This window comes from Zingiber officinale, chromosome 4B (genome assembly GCF_018446385.1).
Source record: "Zingiber officinale cultivar Zhangliang chromosome 4B, Zo_v1.1, whole genome shotgun sequence".
NCBI classification, from domain to species: Eukaryota; Viridiplantae; Streptophyta; class Magnoliopsida; order Zingiberales; family Zingiberaceae; genus Zingiber; species Zingiber officinale.
In genome coordinates this window covers 68,685,879-68,713,521 of record NC_055993.1, presented here as the reverse complement: position 1 = coordinate 68,713,521, position 27,643 = coordinate 68,685,879, and the positions used below count along the sequence as shown (strand labels likewise).

Sequence of the window (27,643 nt, the reverse complement as noted above, 5' to 3'; positions counted from 1 at the left end):
AAAACATGGAAATTTATAACTCATCTTCTAATTCTAATAAGAGAAAAGAACCTTCGGAAATGAACCAAGCATATCTTTGGCATCTAAGGCTTGGTCATATTAACTTAAGTAGGATTCAGAGGTTTATAGCCGATGGACTTTTGAGTTCATTAGAGTTGGAAAATTTTCCAACTTGTGAATCTTGCTTAGAAGGTAAAATGACCAAGAGGCCGTTCAAGGCCAAGGGGTATAGAGCCAAAGAAGTGTTAGAATTGGTTCATTCTGATTTGTGTGGTCCTATGTCTATCCAAGCAAGAGGTGGTTTTGAATATTTTGTCTCTTTTATAGACGATTATTCAAGATACGGATACATTTACCTAATGCGCCGCAAGTCCGAGTGCTTTGATAAGTTCAAAGAATACAAGACTGATGTGGAGAAACGACTAGGTAAAAGTATCAAGACACTACGGTCTGATCGTGGTGGCGAATACCTCTTAAGAGAGTTTAGGAATTACTTATCAGAGGCCGGGATTCAATCCCAATTGTCTGCACCTGGAACACCCCAATAGAATGGTGTAGCAGAACGAAGGAACAGGACTCTTATGGAGATGGTTAGATCGATGATGAGTTATTCAGAATTACCAAATTCGTTTTGGGGATATGCTCTGGAAAGAAACAGCAGCGCACGTTCCGAACTTAGTACCTTCTAAATCGTTTCTTCTACTCCTATAGAATTGTGGAATGGGTGAAAATCCATCTAAGACATATTCGGTTTGGGGTAGTCCGACACATGTCTTTGAAACCGAGATCTTGATAAGTTAGAATCCGTCTGAAGTTCGCGTGTTTGTAGGATATCCCAAAGGAAGAAAGGTGATTTATTTTATAGTCCTAAAGACCGAAGGTCATTGTTAGCACCAATGCCAGTTTTAGAAGAAGACTATATAATGGATCACAAGCCCGATAGTAAAGTTGTTTTAGAAGAACTTAAAGAGGACACGTCTACTTCAGTACCAACAATACAAGATGAAGTACCACAAGAGACGCAACACGTGTCACACATGATACACAACCACGATTGCCTCGTCGTAGTGGGAGGGTTGTAAGCCACTGAAAGATTCATGTTTTTGGAGAGTCTTGGACTTGATCCGGGTAAACATGAACCTGATCCACGAACATATGACGAAGCACTCCAAGATATAGATGCAGCATCTTGGCAAAAGGCAATGAATTCTGAAATAGAGTCTATGTACTCTAATAAGGTCTGGGAGCTTGTAGAACCACCTGATGGTGTAAAAGACGTTGGATGCAAGTGGATCTACAAAAGGAAAAGAGGGACAGACGGGAAGGTAGAAACCTTCAAAGCTAGGCTTGTTGCGAAAGTGTACACTCAGAAAGAGGGAATCGATTATGAGGAAACCTTTTCACCGGTAGCCATGCGTAAGTCTATCCGGATACTCTTATCCATTGCTGCTCATATGGATTATGAGATTTGGCAAATGGATGCCAAGACAACTTTCCTTAATGGAAATCTTGAAGAGAACATCCATATGAAGCAACCAAAAGGGTTCATTGAAAAAGGCAAAGAGCATCTAGTGTGCAAGCTCAATCGGTCCATTTATGGACTGAAGCAAGCTTCAAGGTCTTGGAACATCCGGTTTAATGATGTAATCCAGTCATATGGATTTATTCAGTGTCCGGATGAGTCTTGTGTATACAAGAAGTGTAACGGAAACGTGGTGGTATTTCTTGTACTATACGTAGATGATATTTTGTTAATTGGCAACAATGTCAAGGTATTATCAGACGTAAGGGTATGGTTGTCCAAACAATTTGATATGAAGGACTTAGGAGATTGTGCACACATTCTCGGGATCAAAGTTATAAGGGATCGTAAGAAAAGAATGTTGTGTCTGTCCCAAGCTTCATATATAGATACAATCCTTGCTCGTTTTAGCATGCAGGATTCCAAGAAAGGTTTCTTACCTTTTAGGCATGGAATAGCTCTATCTAAAGAGATGTCTCCGAAGACATCAAAAGAGATAGAGGACATGAAAGCAGTTCCTTATGCCTCGGCTGTAGGAAGCCTAATGTATGCAATGCTATGTACGAGACCCGATATCTGCTTTTCTTGTGGGCATTAGCAGATATCGAGTAACCTGGACAAGGACATTGGACTTCGGTAAAGCATATATTAAAGTACACGAGAAGGACTAGAGATTATATGCTAGTTTATCAAGCGAGATGATTTGCTCCATGGGTTACACTGTTGATTTCCAATCGATAGGGATATGAAGTCTACATCGGGCTATGTGTTTACTTTAGGAGGTGGAGCCATTTCATGGAGGAGTGTTAGCGAATGCGTGTCGGACTCAACCATGGAAGCTGAGTATGTAGCAGCCTCTGAGGCGGCTAAAGAAGCGGTATGGCTCGGGAACTTTCTAATGGACTTAGATGTGATTCTGGTTTGCCCAAAATCATCACAATTTATTGTGATAATAGTGGTGCAGTTGCAAACTCGAAGCAACCACGAGCTCATAAGGCAAGTAAACATATAGAGCGCAAGTACCACCTGATACGAGATATCGTGAAGCGAGGAGAAGTTGTCATCGCCAAGATTGCATCAGCGGATAACCTGGCAGATCCTTTTACTAAGGCCCTTCCGGCGAAAGCTTTCGATCGGCATGTGGAGGGAATGAGAATCAGATGTATGGTAGAAGATATGGCAGCTTAGTCATTAGTATAAGTGGGAGATTGTTGGAGTGTATACTGAAAGCCTAAGCTTTGTAAACATTCATTATAAATAAAGAATCACATTTGGTCAAATTGTCTACATTTGTTTATAGTTGTTCATTTAATTTATATTGTAGATAACATAGTATGTGGTGTCACATGCAGAAGATGATGTTATCAGTACCTTATAAATTATAAACAGTAGCTCACGACCAAAATGGAAAGGAACAAATCATTAGAAGGTCGTAGTGTAATTAGGTATTAATTTATTTTGACTATATAATTACACTAGTACACTCAGAGTGTATTGAGTAGGACCATTTGAGGTCGTTTCTTTTATACTGACTTTATAAAGGAACAAAGACCTCAGTTATTATGGAAGTGTGTGCTCTTAATCCTAATATAATAACAAGCACATATATTTGATATTTATTTCTTTAATTTATCAATGGGTGAGATTTAGTTTGATGAATCAATAAGCCCGATAAGTTGGGAAATGATATCACTTATAGTGTGTGTTGTTGATTATAGAAGGAAACTGTGTCCTAGAGATACTAGGTTGATAATGTCCCCAAGAGAAGCTCATAAGGATTGTCATGTTAAACCCTGCAGGTGGACTTAGTCCGACATGACGATAAGGTTGAGTGGTACTACTCTTGGACTTAGATATTAATTAAATGAGTTGTCAGTAACTCACTTAATTAGTGGACATTCGATATCTTAAACACAGGGAGACTAACACACTCATAATAAGAAGGAGCCCAAAAATGTAATTTGGGATTGGTGCGGTAGTTCAATAATAGTTCTCTAGTGGAATGAATTATTATTGATAAAATTAAGTTGTGTGTTCGGGGCGAACACGGGATGCTTAATTTTATCGGGAGACCAAAACCAATTCCTCCTCTCGGTCCCTATCGTAGCCTCTTATTTATAAGTACTATACCCACCTATACCCATCATTAGGTGGCCGACCAAGCTAAAGCCGGCCTAAGTATAAATTGGGTGGCGGCCCTAGCTTGAACCCAAGCTAGTGGGGGCGGCCAAATTAAATTAAAAAGGAATTTTAATTTTAATTTTTATTATGTGGAAGAAATAATTTATTAAAGAGAATTAAAATTAAAATATCTCTCTTGTAAAAGATTTACAAAAGATTAAAGAAAGAGATTAGATATCTTTCCTTATTTGTAGATTGGTGAGATATTTTATTTTCTCTTTAAAATTATCCACATGTTGATAGAATTAAAATTATAGAAATTTCCTTTTATCAACCATGAAGAGATTTTTAAAGAGAAATTTTAATTTTAAAATTTCCGGAAATAAATTAGGAAGTTTTAATTGTTGATTAAAACTTGTCTAATTTTACTCCTTTGATGTGGCCGACCATTAGAGATTAATTGGGGAAATTTTATTTTATTTTTCTCAATTAAATCATGTCAAGGGAATTAAGGAAATTTTATTGTAATTAAATTTCCTAATTTTCCTAGGCCAAGGAATATAAATGAAGGGGTGAGGGTGCCTTCATGAGATACAACCTCTATTATTTCTCTCCCTCTTTTATTCCTTGGAGTGGCCGGCCATCCTCTTCCTCTCTCCCTCTTTGTGGTGGCCGAATCTCTCAAAGGCTTGGAGCTCTTGTGGCGGCCGGATACTACTTGGAGAAGAAGAAGAAGAAGAAGGAGAGAAAGCTAGCATCTCTTGGAGCTTGGTTGGTGTTTTGTTCTTCATCCTTGGTTAAGCTTCTTTTGTGGCCGAACCTAGATAGGAGGAGAAGAACTTGGTTGGTGGTTTCTCATCTTGGAAGATCGTTGCCCACACAACGTCCGAGGTTAGAAGAGGAATACGGTAGAAGATCAAGAGGTTTTTCTACAAGGTATAACTAGTAATTTTTCTTTCCGCATCATACTAGTTATTTATGGAAATAATATCAAATACAAGAGGCTTACGTTCTAGAATTTCGAATATGTTTTTCGATGTTGTGCTCTTTTATTTTTTCTTTTCCTTGTGATTTGATTGTTCTCTTCGGTTAACCTAAAGTTATTTTAGGAAATTAAATATTAGATTTCTATAAAAGGTTTTGTCTAGTCGGTGGTGGTTGCTCCCATATCCAAGAAGGTCATGTGCCTCGCCACGTCAGTACTGGGAACCGATTATGAAAATTAATATTTAATGGAATTAATAACTTAAGGTGATTTGGGTTGAACGTGTTAAGTTTCGCAGGAGATCCAAGTCAAAACCTAAAAGAAAAAATAGATTAAGTTTTGGATCAAACGTGTTAAGTTCCGCAGGCGATCCAAAATTTAATTTAAAAGAACACATGGTAGCTAGGAAAAGGTTCAGACCTTTGTACAAAATTTTTGTACAGTGGAACCTCTAGACTTTCCAAGTAGCAACCAGTATCACAAGCCTCCCTCACAAGTCTAGTCGAAGGAGGACGAAAGTCTGACTGACTAGACCTCAGCACATCTTTAAGATCTCAGTATATCTTTGTGACCTCAGCCTATCTCTGTGTCCCTGCTTCAGCATATCTCTGCGCGTTTTGCTTCCTGCCTCACGCATCAACCTTTGTGTCGCGTCGCCTAGGATACCATGCCTCCTTAATTGCTTTGCCAGTCGCTTGGGGTACCGTGCCCACGTAGTTGCTTTGACTTGGCCACCCGCCTTCTTTATAAAGAGCCTCACAGTCACTTCTTTACTCTATCCTTCTTCATTCCTGCTCTCCTACTTACTTTCTTTTGCTAACCCACATTCTGCCAGCTTCCTTCCCCCGAGATGCATTCTCCTTCCTCTGACGAAGTTGATCAACCACCCTCCCAAATGCTGATAAATCAACTCACCTCGCTGCTTGTCGTGAGAGAACGCGAACTGGAGCGTGTGTCCCAGGATTGCGCTCGCCAGACGGCTGCCCTGCATTCCATGGAAGCTCAGTATCGCCTCGCAAAGCACTGCGTGCATGCGGAGAAGGCGAGGAAAGAGGAATGCCAGGCTAGCCTGCAACATCAACGTAGCCTCCAAGAACGTTTGCAGCGAGAGCATGAGATGGAGTTATCCCTTCTCCGCACGTGCCTTAACGTCAAGCAAGACACGATCGCCCAGCAACAAGCAGTCATCGACTCCTTACATACGGAGCTGGCTCGGGCTTTGAACGCACCTGAGTCTCCAGATAACTCTTCACACGGCAGTGCTCATTCTCCATGACCAATCCCTTCCCCGAGTTAAAGTTGGTCTGGGTGATAATTGTCTCAGTGGCTCCTTTCCCGCAAGACGCTCCCGCTTGTAGCCTTAGCTGTATCACCTACTTATTGAACTGTGTCGCTGTACTTGTCTGTCTGTCCTTTTCTGGCATAGTCTTTCCTGCTCAATTTTCATCTAGCAAGCATTCTTAAAAACTGACCCATATGTAAGAGACAAGAGTTGCTTCATGATTCCTTTTCATGTATGAATTTTGGATAATAAAACCGACATAGTGCTTGAGACTTAAAAATATAATGAACGTGCAAAACCTGCTTTCGTAGTTAATATTGACGCTCTAGGAGCAGGGTAGATGGCCTCTCGCATCCCTTGCCCTGCGTATTTCCTGCATATTTGCAATTTTGCGTAAAATAAAGCCAGATGTAGCTGACCTTATTATTAAAAACGCTCCGCTCAATGTGAGGCATATCCCTCTGAAAGGTAGTCAGGCGTGGGCGCCGAGCTCACTTATGGTTTTCGCAGGGGAGTTGATTTTTGATCTCCACGTGGGGGCCGACCTGAAAGGTCGTTGGGCGTGAGGACAGAGCTCACTTTTGATTCTCGCATGGGAGCCGACCTGAAAGGTCATTGGGCATGAGAACAGAGCTCACTTATAACTCGCACTGAGGCGAGAGTCTGGGACTACCGACATAAAAGGTCGTTGGGCATGAGCAAAAGGCTCACTTATAATTCTCGCATGGGAGCCGACCTGAAAGGTCGTTGGGCGTGAGAGCAGAGCTCACTTATAACTCGCACTGAGGTGAGAGTCTGGGACTACCGACCTAAAAGGCCGTTGGGCGTGAGCACAGGGCTCACTTATAATTCTCGCATGGGAACCGACCTGAAAGGTCGTTGGGCATGAGAGCAGAGCTCACTTATAACTCGCACTGAGGCGAGAGTCTGGGACTACCGACCTAAAAGGCCGTTGGGCGTGAGCACAGGGCTCACTTATAATTCTCGCATAGGAGCCGACCTGAAAGGTCGTTGGGCGTGAGAGCAGAGCTCACTTATAACTCGTACTGAGGCGAGAGTCTGGGATTACCGACCTAAAAGGTCGTTGGGCGTGAGCATAGGGCTCACTTATAATTCTCGCATGGGAGCTGACTTGAAAGGTCGTTGGGCGTGAGAGCAGAGCTCACTTATAACTCGCACTGGGGCGAGAGTCTGGGACTACCGACCTAAAAGGCCGTTGGGCGTGAGCACAGGGTTCACTTATAATTCTCGCATGGGAGCCGACCTGAAAGGTCGTTAGGCGTGAGAGCAGAGCTCACTTATAACTCGCACTGAGGTGAGAGTCTGGGACTACCGACCTAAAAGGCCGTTGGGCGTGAGCACAGGGCTCACTTATAATTCTCGCATGGGAGCAGACCTGAAAGGTCGTTGGGCGTGAGAGCAGAGCTCACTTATAACTCGCACTGAGGCGAGAGTCTGGGACTACCGACCTAAAAGGTCGTTGGGCGTGAGCACAGGGCTCACTTATAATTCTCGCATGGGAGCCGACCTGAAAGGTCGTTGGGCGTGAGAACAGAGCTCACTTATAACTCGCACTGAGGCGAGAGTCTGGGACTACCGACCTAAAGGTCGTTGGGCGTGAGCACAGGGCTCACTTATAATTCTCGCATGGGAGCCGACCTAAAAGGTCGTTGGGCGTGAGAGCAGAGCTCACTTATAACTCGCACTGAGGCGAGAGTCTGGGACTACCGACCTAAAAGGTCGTTGGGCGTGAGCACAGGGCTCACTTATAATTCTCGCATGGGAGCCGACCTGAAAGGTCGTTGGGCGTGAGAGCAGAGCTCACTTATAACTTGCACTGAGGCGAGAGTCTGAGACTACCGACCTAAAAGGCCATTGGGCGTGAGCACAGGGCTCACTTATAATTCTTGCATGGGAGCCGACCTGAAAGGTCGTTGGGCGTGAGAGCAAAGCTCACTTATAATTCGCACTGAGGCGAGAGTCTGGGACTACCGACCTAAAAGGCCGTTGGGCATGAGCACAGGGCTCACTTATAATTCTCGCATGGGAGCCGACCTGAAAGGTCGTTAGGCGTGAGAGCAGAGCTCACTTATAACTCGCACTGAGGCGAGAGTCTAGGACTACCGACCTAAAAGGCTGTTGGGCGTGAGCACAGGGCTCACTTATAATTCTTGCATGGGAGCCGACCTGAAAGGTCGTTGGGCGTGAGAGCAAAGCTCACTTATAACTCGCACTGAGGCGAGAGTCTGGGATACTCCGGTCTGAGACCGGTGGCGATGGCGCTGGTCCGAGACCAGTAATGATACTCCGGTCCGAGACCGGTGGCGATGGCGCTGGTCCGAGACCAGTAAGAACTCCACACGGCAAAGGCATAGATGCATGACTCTTCTTCGCCTTCATTTGTCTCGCCCATGTCGACCTGATCGATTTGGTTGATCTGGTCGTTATTGTTGGCCTTGCGCGTCGCATTTCTTCCTGCAATGGCGCTATGCACAATATAGAATTAAGAATAGAGGAGGGAGCGTAGAGACCTTACTCAACCCCTGGGCCACAGTGCCCTTGCAGCTTATGATGACCCCTCGGTTCCCGCGATGCGCCCGGCTAGCTGCCCAGATCAAGGGCTGTCTACGCAGGGCTACTCGCCCGCTTGATACTCCTCTGATCTGACATCCACTTCTGCTGACCTACCTTGCCTCAGTCGCGACCCTTTTGAATTGCCCGGCTTCTGCAGCGTCATGAAACTTCCCGCCTAGCCACGAAGAATGCTTCTTTTTTGAGGCCACGCCCCTTCATGATTACCTTGTCTTATCGATCCTTAATGCGCTTCTTCTCGCGATGACACCTGTCCAACGCCTTTACTGCGCACGCCCCCTGACGCCTGCCTCTGACCCCCTTTTTGCACCCTTCGGCGCTTATTTCCATCCGACGGCGTTGAGACGCGTTACCCAAAAAGATACTCGGCTCGACCCTTGAGGTTTCCTAGGAATGAATGGGCTTTATAAACCCTAAAGGCAGTCCGCTTTCCTTACTTCGACGCTTCGTTATCCTCCTCCTCTCGTTCGCGGCCGTTTCTGGCAGTGCAACTACTCGTTCTCCTGCTTGTGCCCGACCTGTGACCCCTCTCGTCTTCCTTCCCCTCGCCTGCTTACTCCTCGTGATCATGGATGGTAAGGAACTCTCCTGGTATTCCCGCTACATCTCTGATTTAGACCATCACGACCTGTCTTCATTGCAATCCAATCTGGGGCTAGGCGTCGCATATGAGTTTCGTCTTCCCTTACCAGATGAGCATCCTTCTTCTCCTCCCGAAGGGTTTATCACTGTTTTTAGGGACCAAATCTTAGGTGGTCTTCGCTTTCCTTTGCATCCTTTTTTCTCCGAGTTGAGTCAGTATTGCGGCATTGGTATCTCTCAGTTTGCTCCCAATGTATTCCGAGCGGTCTGCGGAACTATCATCTTGTGCCGCATTTACCAAATCCCCTTGACCACTAGACTATTCCATCACTTCTACTCCTTCCGGCGAGCCGAAGCAGGGGTATTCAACGTTCAGGCCAAGCCGGGCCATAAGTTCTTTGATGACCTACCTTCTTCCAATAAAGGCTGGAGGTCTCGCTTTTTCTTCCTCAAGCCCCCCGTCCCCTTAGCCGGGCCTTCCCAATGGCGTCCCCTCCTCGCTTCGGACTTCCCTTCGCATGTCCATGAACCTGCCTGCTCCGCGGCTGTGGACAAGCTAAAAGGTGTTGTTGTTCGCCTGTCTGTGCTGATGCTATAAGGCATTCTGCACGCTTTTGACCTTAGTCCTGTCTCCTCATAAATCGGAGCTCCTTTTGGTAAGTTGTTATCTTTTTGTATACTGCTCTTCGCTAACTGAGGTGCTTTTTCTTCTTATTTTTGTAGTGGCTACCATCCTCCGTTCCTTCGCCAGTCAGGAGACACCCTCGGTGGCCGTTCTACAAGCTCTGAATGAGGAGCTAACACAGGGTCCACCTTCTGATCCCGCCGTCGCCGCCGGTCCGCAGCTTTCGGAACCCCGGACTTCTAATGCGGAGGACGCCCCGATGCTTATTGAGCCACCTGCTCTCAACCCTGCAAACCCAGCCCTACCCCGCGTCTCTGATCAACCTACGGCTGAGCCATCGCCTACAGGACAAGTGCCTTCTCTCCCTCCCACTATGAAGCTGCGCCTGACACGCAAGGAAAAAAGGACGGCCCCAGTCGCCGCAACTTCTCCTCCACCTCCTCGCCGTCAACGCGTAGTGAGCATCTCTTCCCCCACCAGGTCCTCGGACACGAGCTCGACCCAAGAGACAAGCGGGGCCCGGGAGAAGGCCTCTGATATGGAGGTGGCAGACCCGCCATCGGACCTAACCGCTCCGCTGCCAATCCAGAGTATATTGCCTGCCCCACCTTCGTCCTCCAGCGATCAGCCCCTGGGCTCGCTAACTCGCTCAACTTCTCCTCCTCTCGTGCCTATGAGCTCAGCCGTGCTGATTCTGGAACTGCCATCTGCGGACCTGGCCTTTGAGGCTTCTTGGAGGCTTCCCTCAGAGACCGACCCGGCCTACACATCCGCTGCCGACCTATCTCCTATCTTTGGTAGGGTCAATTTCCATGGGGCCTTGGCTACTTCCTGGCAATCAGCCAATCGGCAGTTCTGGGAGAGCAGTTCCCCTTTGGAGGAGTTCAATCAAGTTGCTCGCTCCTTGGTAGCGGTAAGCTCTTTCTCTTCTTCTTCCTGGTATCCGTGTGTTTCTATAACCTCCTTTCCCTTCTTCCGGCTACTGGCAGACCTGCTCCGCGAGTCTGAGCGCCGTGCAACGAGCGGTCGAGCTTCAGCGAGAGAACACGGCGCTCAAGGCACGTCTTCAGGAACTAGAGCACCCTGCAGCTCCCTTAGCTCCTCCTGAGCCTTCTCTTGGAAGCTTGGATGCTTATCTGCGTGCCGTCGGAGAGTCGGCGGCCTCTGCTCGGGCCATTTCCCATGCTGCCTTTGCTAAACTTCAACAGTTGGAGGCGGCTTTGAAGACGAGTGAGTCTTCCTTGGCTTCTGAAGCGGCTCGGCATCAAGCGACAGTTTCTGAGCTGAAAGCCAAAGAGGCAGAGCTGCTCTCCCAATCAGAGGAGTTGACACTGCTACGGCAAGGTCAGGAGCTCTTGCAAATGCGGTTGGCCGATGCCCAGGCCCTGGCTAGTGCTGCCGCTAGCCGGGAAGCAACCATACAGACTCAGTGGGAAGCTCCCCAAGCCACTCTCCAATCCTTGCAAGCGGAGTTATCGAAGGCCCAGGAAATGGTGTCTCAAGGCCAGAGCGATTTGTCCGTGGCCCGCGCCGAAGCTGAGGAGAACCGGAACAGTTTGGAGGCGTACCGGGCTGACGAATCAGAGCAGCTAAAGGCGTACAGATTGGCCTACGTTCCCTCTTCCTTCTTCCTCCATAAGCTGGGACGCTGGATGGTCTTGTTGCTCTGTCATGGGGCCGCTGGTGGGGTCAGACAGGCCTTTGAGCAGGGTTTCCTACGCTCGGCACCTCCTGCCACCTTCTTGGACACCGCTCGCCTGACCAGGGAATTGCCGCAGGACACCTTCCCTTCTTTCGAAGCGGATGAGGGACTTTTCCTCTTGGAGGCTCCTCCCCCTGCGGCCGATCCAGCTCCCGGGGATATTTCTGCCCAGGCCCCTCCTATTGCCGCACCTGATGCGTCCGCTGATCCTGCGTCTCCCGACCTAGTGCCAGCGGACCCCGGGCTCCTTCCGCTGACCTCCGTTGATTCTGCGCCTTCTCCCCCGGATGTCGTATGATGAGCGATGTATTGTAGTGTTCGCCTTTTGTGTGTTGATGCTGAACCTTCCGTGATTGTACTTATTCGCGTGGTCTTACCGAACTTTGGATGGCTGTACTTAGCTTGCTCTTGCTTATTTTGCCTTTGCGACGTCGCTCTGCTCCCAATAGTCATTTTTATACCGAGCCTGGCGAGGGCCAGTTTCACTTTTTGTCTTTGACGCGTGTCCATGCAGTTCGCTGATCTGCTCCCCCTTTCTCTCTGATGGCTGCATCCGCCCCCGCTTGTCTTTACGAGGTAATCACTTGTTCGGCAAAAAGTTGGCTGAACTGAGTGTGCCCCTTTCTCCCCTTTTTTCTCTTTCCTCTTTTTTCGTACCTCATGAGGCGCCTCATACCTCGAGCCCCTGCCTTTCCTATAATGCCCTATGGTTATATCCTTGAGGCTCATCACTGGGCGCTCCCTGTCTGCTTCCGCCCCTGTATCAACCGTCCGTTGCTAACTTACGAAAATATCCTTCCCCCACCATACCTATAAGTATCTTCTTCCTCTCTCCCTTCTTTTATGCTTCGCCATCACCACGGAGCACTCAAACGCCGCCGCCGCCGACTGACTTTCTCTGAGATCACGCCGCGCTCCTTCCTTTTTTCCTAGCCCCCTCTCTTCGTTTGTTCCTTCTACCTCCCGAGATAATCTCCCTTGCAATGGCCTCTCCTTCTTGGGTTTCCCTGTTGGCGGAGCACTTCCCAGGCACTTCAACTTTCGCTGAGTTGGATTGGGATGACCTACGGTACACTTACAAAGTCCCTACTAGCTTTCGCCCCATCATTCCTACTGGTGTGAACTTGTACTTTGATCCCCCGCCTGGTTTTTGCACTTTCTTTACTGAGCAATTTGTATCTGGTCTTCGTCTACCCCCGCATCCTTTTCTGTCTGGAGTGTGCCGCTACTTTAGGATCCCTTTAGGTCAGCTAACTCCCAATTCCATAAAGATTTTGTGTGGCTTTGTAATACTCTGCGAAGTTTGCGAGGTTTCCTGGTCCGCTCCCCTCTTTCACTGCTTCTTTGCTCTTGCTCGGCACGCTGATGGTCTTTTTGACTTCCAAGCTCGCGGTCATACCGCTTTCTTCTCTCCTCTTCCTCCTCCCAGTGCTAACTGGAGGAAAAAATTATTTTTTCTCCGATTTCCCGAAGAAGTGGATTGGCCTCTGCGCTGGCAATCTGCGCTGCCTCTGACTCCGGCGCTAGACGAATTCCACATGGACCTCCCCTATGCTACGGCTGTCACTCGAATGGAGGATTGGCGCTTGAATCTGACCAGACTGCTATCGGAAGACCTATTTTCTTTTTTCAGGCTGAGCCACTCTACCTCTGACACACCACGCTCCTTAGGTGAGCTCGTGTTGAGTCCCCTTTCCTTTGCTTTCGACCGTTTTCTTTGTGAGAATGGCCTTTCGTGTTGGTGCCTACAGCGGAGGTTCTGCATCGCGCCTCAGAGGTTCTGCCTCTGCCCCTCGAGGACCTGGAAATACTGCGGCACGGTCGGGCAATCTTGGATAGGAGGCTACTCCCTCATCTTGGATCCGCCTCCTTTGGGGCAGCGACCCAGCCTGCTCCCAGCCCTGCCTCACACGCCGCTTCTCCTTCGCCTGCCGCCTCGAGCCGAGGTCGGGCTCGTGATCAAACTGCTCGCCCGGCCAGACGTGTCTTCCGAGGAGCCTTCCGGGCCTCCAGACGTGGTCGCGCAACTCTTCATCGCGCAGGTCTAAGCTCATCCGGACGGGGTGCCACAGATAGGGGTGCGGCAGCCTCTTCACAGGCTCAGCCTCGCTCTGATTACTCTGACTCTGATAACCAGCCCCTGCTTCACAGGCGGCGCCGAAGACCAGGTCTGACTTTATTGACGCTTGATTCTATTCCTTATACTACCACATTGCCCCTTGCTGCCGTCGCGACTGGCTCTGACCTCACTTCCCTCTTCATTTTTGTTTTCTTTATCTGGCAGCCTCTCCCAACCCCTACAGGGGGCGACCAGCTGCGTTCCGCTCTGCCCCTACTACTGTAGAGGGAGACAGCCCAGGCGATCATCAAAACCCCGCGCCCACTGAGCCTGTTCCCGAGTCACCTCTCGCTCCTCCTGGTGCTGACGCCGGCCCTTCTCAACCTTCCTTCTCCGCCCGCCATCGTTACAGGACCACCATCCCCTCTGAAGCTGCTCTGGCTCGGCGGTCTGACACCCCTACGAGCCTTCTGATGATGAAAGGCTGCCTCGGCAGTTTGTGGGCAGAGAGCATGGATCAAATGGGTAACGCGCCGTTGTTAGTCCAGATGGATAGGTTCGCGAAGTCCTGGGCCAAAGTATGTACTCCTCACCTTACCCTTGCTATTGTATTGCCTTAACTGAAGGTTATATCTTCCGCCCAGACTCATGCCGAATCTTTGGTGCTGAACCAATCCTTCCACACTCTCCATCATGAAAGCAAAGAACTCTGGGAGAGAGTCTCCGAGTTAGAGCTGCAACTGAACGACCCTGCCCAAGCCAGCTATGCTTTGCGGGCGGAGATTCAAGCCCTAACCAATCAGACCGACCGTCAGAAACGGTCCCTGATACAGGTGAAAGATGAGCTCCGAGCTATGAGGGAGGAGAGAACTGCATCTGAGGCGGGGTATCAGCAACAACTAGCCCACCAAGCTCAAGAGATACAGTCCAAAGATACCCTTCTGCAGGAGAGGGGCGAGAAATTGGAGGTTCAGGCAGCTCAACTGGAGACTCAAGCAGCTGAACTGAGGGCTCTGAAAGCAGAACTATCCCAGTCCCGAGCGGCTTTGTCGGGAGTATCTATGATGTGCGTAGATTATATACTCTTTTATGCATGTTTTTACGCACATTTACATACTTTGAGCATGCTTGATCTATGCATTTTTATACTTCCAGCTTTCCTTTTAGCATATTTACTCTTTTGGTTCGGAGATCTGCTTTTTGTGCATTTTCTGTACACAGGAGTCAAAATTGGTGAAGATTATGCGTCCTCGGGCAAGCTTGGAAGGAATTGAAGGGAGAGAGCATCAGGCTGTAATACCCACTAAGCTTGTAGGATAAATATATGAATGTGGGATTTTGCCTTAGGAAATAATAGGAAGTGAGTTGAACCAAAAAGGAAATAAAAAGAAATAAAAATAGGGAGAGGTCAAGGATTGAACCTTGAACCTCTTATATGATAATTCATAGAATTAATTAGTAGAAACCAATTGGGATAGAGAGAAGATATTGATAGCAAAGGAGGGAAACTTATGATAAAGGTAAGAGTAAAAGCTAACCAAAAGAAAATAAGAAAAGAACAAGAGAAAGACAACTTGCCTTCCTCCCTTTCTCTCCCTCTTTCTCTCTTCTCTTGCCGAAAATAAAAGAGACTAATTAAGGGGATTCATTCCCCCTTATTTCACCATGAATGATGAGGATAAATAAACAAATAAAAATAAAAATAAAATAGAAGAAAAAGGCTAAGGGAGAAGGAAAGCAAAACCTAAGTTTGCTACCTCTTCCCCCTTAACATAAAAGAGAATATGTAAAGGGAAAATTCTATTTTCTCTCATTCTTCTCATTCTCTCCTCTCCCTCACCGAAACCTCAGTTCCCCCTCTCCTCCATTTTCGGCCCCAAGCCAAGGTTTTCTCCTAAGAAAACCTAAGATACAAGGAGGACTTAGCAAGGGAATCAAGGGAAAGGAACTAGAAGAAGAGGCTACTTCTTCTTCACCATACCTTAGATCCACAAGAAAAAAGGATGTAAGCTTCCCCTCACCTGTGGTACAAGGCTTTTATGTGCTTTTTCGGATTTTATGAAGATTTTAAAACCTAGAAACAAGTTTAAGAAAATTCGGCCAAGAAGAGCTTTCAAAATCTAGTGATGTTTAAAACTAGTCTTCATTTCATGATAGATTTTCTATGCTATGTAGAAGGGGTTTTCTTCATGTTTTTATACCTATATGATACTTGATCAGTGGGGTACTTAACCCTAGAATTTCGGCCAAAAATATTTTAAGGAGGCTAGGGAAATTATTGTTCTACCAAATTAGTACAAGATTCTCCCTATGAAATATTAAGGATCTTTTATTAGTTTTCTTACTTAAAAGATATTTGAAACTAAAAGAAAACCTCTTATATGTTTCGGCCAAGAAATGGTTTAGGGTTAGGAAGACCTTTAAATTTAAATAACCATGCTCATGTGATAGAATACAAAGATCTTAAAGGATTTGTATGCTTGAATATTGCTAGAATTTCATGAACTCCTTCTTAGGGTTTTTCGGCCATGATGAGATGGATAGCTTAGAAAAGCTTAAACAAAATTTTAATGTGCTCAAGACCTCTGTACTATTTAGATATGAAAGTTGTTTAATACCCTCATGCTTGATTAGGGTGTAGAAAAATTAGTTGCATGACATATAACATGTATGACCACAAGGGGTCCTAGCTTATTCATGAACCAATTTGTATATATGTTTTTTTAGTAACTTTTGCCATGAAATTTACTTAGGTTTTTCATGCTTTAGGACACTTAAGAACCTAGCTAAAGAATGGTAGGTTTCGGCCATGAGAAGAAAATAAAATAAAAAGAGAAAAAGAAACCTAGAAAGCCTAAGACACAATTCATATGTATACTCATTATGCTTGTCCTTATACATGCTATGAAACTTGTATAAATTCTCATGCTTTTAGGCTATTTGAAACAAGTTTATATTCTGTGAGTTTCGGCCAAGTAGGGTTAAAAAGACCTAGAGGCCTTAGAAATGAAACCAAATGTGTTAAAAGTACTTCTTATGAAAATAGGATAATGTGTTGATTGTTTCACATGCTTGTATGATTTTTCCATGACCTAAATGAACCCTTGAATATTTCGGTCATGAAGGTTTAGATGCCCTAGAAACCCTAGGACTTAAATTAAATATGCTCATGTCACTCTACATGAAATATGATAAGTAGAAAGCCAAGGTTCAATTGCTATATGTTGTTTTATGACCTAAAATGATGCTAGGGTATGTTTCGGCCATAACTATTGTATGATGCCTTGTATGAATTTATACATAATGTTAGTCCAAGTTCACATGCTTGTATGCTTGTTTGTAGCCCTAATGAGAACTTGTTAAATTTCGGCCATGACATATGTTAAGGGCTTAAAGAACTTAGGAACTAGTTCAAATGTGTCAAATGTGTTTACCTTGTTCCTTGGTAAAAATGTTATAAATATGATTTAAAGTTGTCCATGCTTTTATGTCATATGGAACCTTGTTTCACACCTTAAGGTTTCGGCCATATGAAATTAGGGACTTGAGGAACTTAGAAATTAAGTTAATCATGTTTATAATGCTTCCTATGAAAATGTTATGATGATAATTTAGGTGCCACATGCTTGGATGTTGTGTTTAACCTAAATTGAGCTCTAAAGGGTTTCGGCCACAAGGGTTTAGGAAGCTTACAACCAAGATAAATATGATACCATGTTTCCTATGATAGGATATTCACAAGATACACCTTTATGCTTAATATGTATGCTTGTGACTTATGACTTATGATATGAGATATGCATGCTTTCATGATATGATATGTGCTTAAGAAATATGCATGCTTTTATGATATGATACGTGCTTAGAGACATGCATGTTTTATGATATGATATGTGGTTAAAAATGCATGCCTTGATGATATGTTAAGTGCTTAAAAATGTGCATGCTTTAAAATGTGATATGTGGTTAATATATGCATGCTTGATGATATGTTAAGTGCTTAAAAATGTGCATGCTTTAAAATGTGATATGTGGTTAATATATGCATGCTTTGATGATATGTTAAGTGCTTAAAAATGTGCATGCTTTAGAATGTGATATGTGGTTAATATATGCATGCTTTGATGATATGCTAAGTGTTTAAAAGAATGCATGCTTTATGTTATGATATGTGGTTAAAAATGCATGATTTGATGCTGTAATGTATGCCTAAGTGATGCATACTTTTATGAAGTGATGTATGCCTAAGTGATGCATACTTTTATGAAGTGATGTATGCCTAAGTGATGCATACTTTTATGATGTGATGTATGCCTAAGTGATGCATACTTTTATGACATGATGTATGCCTAAGTGATGCATACTTTTATGATATGATGTGTGCCTAAGTGATGCATGCTTTTATGATACATGATATGTATGACATGTACTTTACTTTCTTTGTGAGAGGCTTGTACCAAGGGTGGGCTTCATAAGCGCCCCGGGGACTAAGGACCTCGTTAGGGATGGGCTCCTAAGTGCCCCTAGGACTAAGGGCCTAGTATGTTTGCCTCGTAGGGTTCAAGACTTACTACCTTGGACCTACAAGGTTGCGCGCAATATATAAGTGGTACATAGCCGGGATCCCCCCCTTATGTTGAGATTACTTTCAAGTATATATATGTAAAAGAAAATGGTTTTAAAGATCATGAGACATACACATGTTTTTCGGATACATGTTTTCCAAAATCATATTGCATACACCTTATGATTATGCTATGTTTCATGTTATGCTCTTGATTATGATATGCCATGATAAGGTATGATAATGTTATGTTCATGCTATACCTTATAGACATGTCTCGGCCATGGATATGTTGATGCTTGATATATAGATTTCGGCCATAGATATGATGATGCCTTGATGTACATGTTTCGGCCATAGTATGATGCTTTGATATACATGTTTCGGCCATGCTTTGATATACCATGATACTTGTTTGTTATGCCATGTCTAGCTATGTTTTATGCAATGCACTATGTATATGTTTCGGCCATGGTGATGCTTGAAATGCTATGACTAGTTGTGATTATATTATGATGCATGATATGCTTGAATAGAATGCTATGTTATGCCATGATTAGTTGAGATTATGACTTGTTGATGCATTCTTGATTATGTGCTGATTTTTGGCTTTAGTGAGTAGGAAAGGAGCTTACTGAGCCATGAGTGCTCACAGCTTACTTTCCTTGTACCATAGATAAAGGGAAAAGCTGGATGAGCTAAAGGAGCAGCAGGAGGGGCAACGAAGATGTGTGTGGCGGTGGCTAGACAACTAATTAAGAACCTGCTTAAAGTTTCTTTAAAGAACTATGCATTGGTATTTTATGACTTGTGATACCTAAACATGTGTGGCTTGACATTATGGTTCCACTGGATTTGATGTTATGATTTTGATGCCATGTGATAGTATAGTTCAAAAGAAATTTAAAAGAAAAGTTTTTATTAAAACTATGAACATTATTTTAAGTCTTCCGCTGTTTTAAAAAGAAAAATTTATACGTAGAGTATCGTAGCCCCGTCCCTTAGGGTAGCAGGGAGGGCGGGCGTTACACAGGCCGTGTACCACACACGGCCGTGTTGTTTTAACAGGAAGGGAAGAGGACATGGCCGTGTGAATCTCACACGGTCGTGTCTTGATTTGAAGAAATTAGAGCAGATGCCTTACATGGCCGTGTAGATCTACACGGTCGTGTGAGGTTTCCAGAGGCCAAGCAGGTGGTGGCCGTGTGCACCACACGGCCGTGTAGCATTTCCAGAGAGCAGAAGGGTCCTGGCCGTGTGCATCATACGGCCGTGTAGCATTTCCAGAGAGCAGAAGGGTCCTGGCCGTGTGAGTCACACGGTCATGCAGCTTTGGCAGAGAAGGAACTGGACATGGCCGTGTGAATCTCACACGGCCGTGTCATGGGGTCGTGTGGCGCCCGATTTCCTGCTCTATTTAAACCCTCCTTCATGAATTGAAAAGGGATCTCTCCCTCCTTTGGGAGAAGGCAAGATTTGGTGGTATCCTCCCATTCTTGGGAGGATTTCTGGGCGATTCGAGGGGAGTTCTTGACGATTTCGACTCCGAAGCGAGGATTGGATCCGAAGACGAGGCTTCTTCGTAGATAAGTCTTCTCTTTTCCCCTTTTCTTGGTTTCTTGGATTGGGGATTTAAGAAATGCTTGTAATCTTTATTTCTTCGGGTATTCTTCCTCGATTCATGGAGTAGATCTTGTATTCTAGGATTAAGGGAGTATTTGTATGATGGATTGATGTAATCTCTTATGGATTTGCCATTTTCTTGTTTCAATGACATTGTCTTGCTTGTATCAATTATATCTTGAATGATTAATGGTGATTTGTGCTTAATTCTCATTCTTGATTGATTGTTTGGATTTCTTGTGGACTTTGTAAAGATAAACTCTCACTCGATCATCCGAGGGATCCACGTGACAGGTGCAAGCTCGTGTAAGGACGTTTGAGAGATAATCTTGAAGAGGAAATATGAACATTTAAGAGAGTAGTATGGATCTTGTGCTTAGTTTCTTGTATCCTGATAGATTAATAAGTTGTGGGCTTCTATGTTGATATCCGAGGAAGGCATAGTAATAGGTGCGCTTCTGTGTAAGGACAACGTAGGTTCACGTCTAATTGATCATATTTAGATACATTTCTCAGTCCTTAGCCGATTATCTATTGCAAGAGAGAACCGGCAACTTTCTACAAGTGTTTGGCAATTGAGGGATAAGAATTGGTGAACCATTTACATTCGAGAAATCTTACAAAGAAACCGAAACTCCTAGAATCTCCCTTTATCATAACCCAAAACACTAAACTCTTGTTTGTTGATCTTTAATATTTGATTTGTTTACCTTCACTTTGCATTTGAAACAATTGGATAGTTGTTTAGCTAATTCGTATTGAGACATTTCTAGTGCTTATTCCAGTCCCTGTGGATACGATAATCTTTTATATTACTTGCGACATTTCCGTACACTTGCGGAGTGCAACAAGTTTTTGGCGCCGTTGCCGGGGACTGCGCTATAACATTAGGAATTATCAATTGAGTTAGACTAAACATAACATTTGTTTTCCTTTCATATTGCATATTTGTAACTAATCATTAGATTTCTGTTTTTACTTTCTTGTATAACTTTTACATCTTATAAATTCTTTTTGTACAAATTCAATTCTGCATTTTTTATTCTTTTATTTTTCTTTTTCTGTTGAATTGTCATTTGCTATCTTGTTCTTGTGTATGCGAAGATCTAACTTTGCAGGGGAATTCTTTCCTTTTGACCCTGAGATTGACAGAACTTTCCATAAAAAAAGAATTCTGCAAAGGCAAATTGAAGAACAAGAACATTTGAACATGGCAAATAGACCACTCAAGGATTATGCAGCACCTTATGCAAGAGGTTTTCGATCTAGTATTTCAAGACCTTCAGTGGAAGCTAATAACTTTGAGATCAAACCCGCAATTATATCTATGGTGCAGCAGAACCAATTTGGTGGAGGACCTCATGAAGACCCCAATCAACACTTAGAGGTCTTTTATGAAATATGTGGTACCATGAAAATGAATGGAGTTCCTTCAGAAGCAGTTAGATTATTATTATTTGGGTTTTCTTTAAGAGATAGGGCAAAGCAATGGCTGAATTCTTTGGCCCCTAATAGCATCACCACTTGGGAGCAGTGTGAGCAACAGTTTCTTGATAAATTCTATCCACCAAGCAAAACAGCTCATATGAGGAATTTAATTGCAAGCTTCAAGCAAACTGACTCAGAATCTCTTTTTGAAGCATGGGATAGATATAATAGTATGCTCAGACAATGCCCACATCATGGGTTGGAAAGATGGTTAGTGTTGCACACTTTTTATAATGGTATCAACTATCATACCAAAGTGTCCCTTGATTCAGCTGCTGGAGGGGCACTTATGAATAAAAGTTTAGATGAAGCTGAAGAAATTATTGACAGTGTAGCACGAAATCATCATCAATGGGCAAATGAAATAAGTGGTGGCTATTCTTCTATAAACCCAACAATTAAAGCATCAGGGAAGTTTGATGTAGATGCAGTCACTCTTTTGTCTGCAAAATTGGATGCTCTTACAAAGAAATTTGAGAATATGGGGACTAGTGCTAATATGGTCAATGCTATTAGTACATCTTGTGAAGTATGTGGGAGTTCAGAGCACTCAAATGACTCATGTCCATTGGGAGTTATCACTGCACAAATCAATCAACTGGAACAATGTGATGCAATCATGAGTTACAATCAAAGGCAGAACAACCCATACTCAAATACTTATAACCCTGGATGGAAGAGTCATCCCAATTTTTCTTACAGAAATAATCAAGATCAAGGACCATCTATGGGGGCAAGACCAAATTTTCAAGCTGGGCAACAAAATTTTCAACATCTATCTTCTCAAGGCTTACCAAAGTCAAATATTGAAAAGATGCTTGAAGAAATTATCTCAAGTCAGAATGAAATGAAGCAAGATTTAGCAAAGCTCATTCAGAGAATGGATAATTCTGAAAAGCATCAAAAGATCCAGGATAGTCAAATTGCCCAACTAGCTTCCTCATCATCCAGAGCACCAGGACAACTTCCAGGAAAACCTGATGTGAATCCTATCGAGCATTGCAATAGAATTGAGCTTAGGAGCGGACGGAACTTGGGAGACTCCCAAGTGACTGCTCCAAAAGGGATACAAAAAGAAGAAGAGCTCTCTCCTCTTATACCAAATCAGATTCAAGCTAATGAGGGGAGTACCATTGAGGTTGAAGAGACTCCTTCACTGAACCATCAGAGCAAAGCTGTCCCTTTTCCTCAGAGACTTACAATGCTCAAGAAGGATGAAGAATTTGGCAAGTTTTTAGAAAAAGTTAAGGAAATTTGTGTATAGGTACCTCTTATTGATGCTATTCTTCAAATGCCTAGATTTTCCAAATTCCTGAAGGATCTCATGTCAAACAAAAGAAGAAGAGGAGAGGTTGAGACCATTGCGCTTAGTGAGGAATGTAGTGCTATTTTGGAGAAGAACACTTCCCCAAAATTAAAGGACCCAGGGAGCTTTTATATTCCTTGCAACATAGGAAAAGAATTTTTTGAAAAAGCTTTTTGTGATTTGGGGGCAAGTGTTAGCCTCATTCCCTATTCAATTTGTAATAAATTAGGTCTCAAAAATATTAAACTTACTACTATGGCACTTCAACTTGCCGATCATTCCTGCAGGTACCCTTTGGGTATTATAGAAGATGTGCCAGTAGAGGTGGATGGGAATGTTATTCCCACAGATTTTGTCGTGTTGGACATGGAAGAGGACCCCAGGATTCCTATCATATTAGGAAGACCTTTCCTTGCTACAGCTGGAGCTATAATTGATGTCAAAAATCATAAGCTTTCTTTGGTAATTGGTAAGGAAAGGTTGGAATATGATTTATCTAATATCTCGAACCATGTCTCGTCTCTTTTAAATGCTTGTAGCAGGACAAGCATTTATAAACTTGAGGAATGGAATTTCCATCCTCATGGAAGGCCACCAAACGAAGGAGACAATGTGGTGGAAGATGTTGGGAGAAGATCTCCCAACAAAAACGAAAAGGATATCTGTCCTCCAAGGGCGAGGAAAAGAAGTGAATGATCAAGTTTGGTCGAGCTAAAGACCTTAAACAAGCGCTTCTTGGGAGGCAACCCAAGGGTTCTTTTAGTTAGTTTTGATTTGTATTTTAATTTCTTTTAGTTTGATGCATTCTTTTGATTTTTTTTTCAGGTTAGGTGCAAAACAGAGCCCGGCCGTGTGCTATACACGGCCAGGCAAAGGTTGCAGAGAAGGGAAGTGCTTGGGCCGTGTCATCCAGACACGGTCGTGTAGGATCTCCCGAGGAGAAAGATGTCTAGGCCGTGTCTCAGACACGGCCGTGTAAAGAATCCCGAGAAGAAAGATGGATAGACCGTGTCCCAGACACGGCCGTGCGAAGAATCCAGAGAAGGAAGAGGGGGAGGCCGTGTGGATCTGCACGGCCCGTGTAGGAGAGTTATTAAAGTCCTCTTTCTACCTTACACGGCCAGATCTTGGCCGTGTTCTGCACACCCCCAACTCTCCAAAACATATCTTTTTCTCCCAATCTCTTAAAAACTCCTCTCTAATCTCTCAAGATCTCTTAGATCCGGATTCTCCTCCTCTCTAAGACTTGGACTTTTTGTTCTCCTAACCTAAGATCTTTGCTCTTTGAAGTTTTGTTCTTTGAATTCCATTTTTCCAACCCTAGATAATTCTTCCCCTATTTAAACTCATCAAGATGTCCAATATTTTGAAGAAACTTCGCAAAGGAGGTGGTGGATCCAGTGGAGACAAAGAGAAGGAGCCATCAAGGGACAAAGAAAACAACCAGTGAAGGGCAAAGGCAAAAGGACTTCACGCAACGAAGGTAATGACAATGAATTCAATATTGTGTTTAGAAATGATGATCAAGTAACTAGATTTGCAATTCTTGTCAATAGAAAGATAGTGTGTACTAGATATATGGACCCAACTGTTCTTGATATGCTTGGAATTAGGGAAGATGTAGATTTGATGATTGGGTTCTTGGATTGGAGTGATATTATGTACACACATTTGCCTACATATCCTCGTCTTGTTTTGGAATTTTTAAGTTCATTGGATGTCCATTTTACTAATGAAGATGATTATTTTGGAAAAATCTCATTTAGACTAATGAATCAAGAATTTCTATGGGCATTTAGTGACTTTAATTCTTGTTTTGGATTAACCACCGGTAGCCCTCGTAGGTTTGATCTAAGGTTTAATTGGAATCATTTTTGGAATGCAATAACTGGGTTAGATCAACCTTATGAGCCTTCAAGAGCTAAGGCCTCCCATATGCAAAACCCCATCTTTAGGTATTTACATAGAGTCATGGGTAAAACTATTTTTGGTAGGGGAGAGAGTGATGGGGTGGTTAAAAAGATAGAGCTTTATGCTTTATGGGCTATGCTTTATAAGGTTGAATTTGATTCTGGTTTTCATTTTGTTCAAACCATATTAAGATCTGCTAGGGCATCATCGGGATCAATTGTTTTTTGTGGTTTGATTACCCGAATAGCTTATAATTTAAATCTTGATGTTGATGGGTTGGAAATAATTCATGGTAATGACATGATTGACATTGATGCATGTCTTGCTATGAAAATGATCGTTCGGGATGAGAATGGTTTCGCGTTTCCTAGGAGGAGTGGTTCTCCTTTACCCCTTCCTTTTCCTGAACGAACTACTATTCGTAACCCGGCTAATTGGGTAATTTCTGAGTTAGATTTTGAGGATAACCCTTCTATACCTGGAAACACTGAGCCACATCATGAGCCCTCGTCATATGTACACCCGCAGCCTTCTAGTTTTATGGAGCCCGCTAGGCATTCTTTTGCATATGGCACGGGATCTTCTAGGTTTGATTTTTCAGATTTTCGTACGTCTCTAGAATCACTTCATGAGAAGCAAGATTCCCAACGAAAAATGTTGGAGGGGCGCTTCTCTTTTTCTGATGATTAGTTTAGGGAGGTACAAAATCATTTTCAGTTTATGAGGAATTTTCAAGGTCAAGTGGCTGAGTTTGTGCAAGATTATGATACTGATCAGGCTAGGATGAGAGATTTTATGCAGAGCATGATGCTTACTAGCCAACAAGTAGATGCTTTATATGAGTATCATAGATCCTTGGGTGAGATTCCAGGTTTTCCTAGTTTTCCTATTGGCTAACCACGTCGTAGACCTCCTTTCCCTCGTCCACCTCCACCTCCTCCACCATATTGATTTCATTGGGACGATGAAAAGTTTAAGTCTGGGGGGGTGTCATGTACTGTTTAGTTTGGTTTTCAGTTTTTAGTTTTTGTTAGTTTTTCATGTTGGTTCTTATTTTCATTGTTTGTTGTTTTATTTTGCTTGTTTTTGAAATAATCATGGCAAAAAAATTTTGAGAACATCAAATCTTCACTTATATGCTTTCTTGGATTCAAGTGAAATGTTAGCACGATTATTGTCTTGATTCATGATGTTTGAATGATGCTAGTAGTAAACTTTGTGTAGTTCTTTTTTCTATCTTGGGAAGCATTAATAAGCTGAGAATCTTATGGTGATGAGTTTTAGTTTTGGTTCAACCTTAAGGATCTTATCTTCACTACACTTGTGCTTGATGTTTGAATAGTTGATGTCATTGAAATAGTCATGATTCATCTTGTTTGCTTAGTACTTGGTTTCCATGGTGATTTCTCAACTTTCATTTTGGTTACTGGATGAGGCTCAAATCATTAAAGCTCATTTGGAAAAATCAAAATATCCCAACATGTGTGCTAAAAGTACATTTGTGAATAAGTTTTGCACAATGCACAAGATTCTTATGCTTGAACCATACTTTACTTGTTTCCATGATCACGCTTGTTAATGAAACTTTTTGATAGAGTTAGGAAAGTGCACTACGTTTTATGAATGTGTTGTAGAACATATGAATTTAGACTGCAGCATTTTGCTTGAGGACAAGCAAAGGTTTAAGTCTGGGGGTGTGATGTGCGTAGATTATATACTCTTTTATGCATGTTTTTACGCACATTTACATACTTTGAGCATGCTTGATCTATGCATTTTTATACTTCCAGCTTTCCTTTTAGCATATTTACTCTTTTGGTTCGGAGATCTGCTTTTTGTGCATTTTCTGTACACAGGAGTCGAAATTGGTGAAGATTATGCGTCCTCGGGCAAGCTTGGAAGGAATTGAAGGGAGAGAGCATCAGGCCGTGTACCACACACGACCGTGTAGTTTTAACAGGAAGGGAAGAGGACATGGCCGTGTGAATCTCACACGGCCGTGTCTTGATTTGAAGAAATTAGAGCAGATGCCTTACATGGCCGTGTAGATCTACACGGCCGTGTGAGGTTTCCAGAGGCCAAGCAGGTGGTGGCCGTGTGCACCACACGGCCGTGTAGCATTTCCAGAGAACAGAAGGGTCCTGGCCGTGTGAGTCACACGGCCGTGCAGCTTTGGCAGAGAAGGAACTGGACATGGCCGTGTGAATCTCACACGGCCGTGTCATGGGGCCGTGTGGCGCCCGATTTTCTGCTCTATTTAAACCCTCCTTCATGAATTGAAAGGGGAGCTCTCCCCCCTTTGGGAGAAGGCAAGATTTGGTGGTATCCTCCCATTCTTGGGAGGATTTCTGGGCGATTCGAGGGGAGTTCTTGACGATTTCGACTCCGGAGCGAGGATTGGATCCGAAGACGTGGCTTCTTCGTAGATAAGTTTTCTCTTTTCCCCTTTTCTTGGTTTCTTGGATTGGGGATTTAAGAAATACTTGTAATCTTTATTTCTTCGGGTATTCTTCCTCGATTCATGGAGTAGATCTTGTATTCTAGGATTAAGGGAGTATTTGTATGATGGATTGATGTAATCTCTTATGGATTTGCCATTTTCTTGTTTCAATGACATTGTCTTGCTTGTATCAATTATATCTTGAATGATTAATGGTGATTTGTGCTTAATTCTCATTCTTGATTGATTGTTTGGATTTCTTGTGGACTTTGTAAAGATAAACTCTCACTCGATCATCCGAGGGATCCACGTGACAGGTGCAAGCCCGTGTAAGGACATTTGAGAGATAATCTTGAAGAGGAAATAGGAACATTTAAGAGAGTAGGATGGATCTTGTGCTTAGTTTCTTGTATCCTGATAGATTAATAAGTTGTGGGCTTCTATGTTGATATCCGAGGAAGGCATAGTAATAGGTGCGCTTCTGTGTAAGGACAACGTAGGTTCACGTCTAATTGATCATATTTAGATACATTTCTCAGTCCTTAGCCGGTTATCTATTGCAAGAGAGAACCGGCAACTTTCTACAAGTGTTTGGCAATTGAGGGATAAGAATTGGTGAACCATTTACATTCGAGAAATCTTACAAAGAAACCGAAACTCCTAGAATCTCCCTTTATCATAACCCAAAACACTAAACTCTTGTTTGTTGATCTTTAATATTAGATTTGTTTACCTTCACTTTGCATTTGAAACAATTGGATAGTTGTTTAGCTAATTCGCATTGAGACATTTCTAGTGCTTATTCCAGTCCCTGTGGATACGATAATCTTTTATATTACTT

The 27,643-nt window shown here is 43.5% G+C and overlaps 1 non-coding gene across 1 annotated transcript; it reads right to left on the bottom strand.

Annotated features, from left to right (window-relative positions):
* Positions 1-21,240: 21,240 nt before the first annotated feature.
* On the bottom strand, positions 21,241-21,346 carry LOC121978920. The gene has a single exon (XR_006111244.1). It is a non-coding gene; the product is annotated as a small nucleolar RNA R71 (small nucleolar RNA).
* Between the last annotated feature and the right edge of the window lie 6,297 nt (positions 21,347-27,643).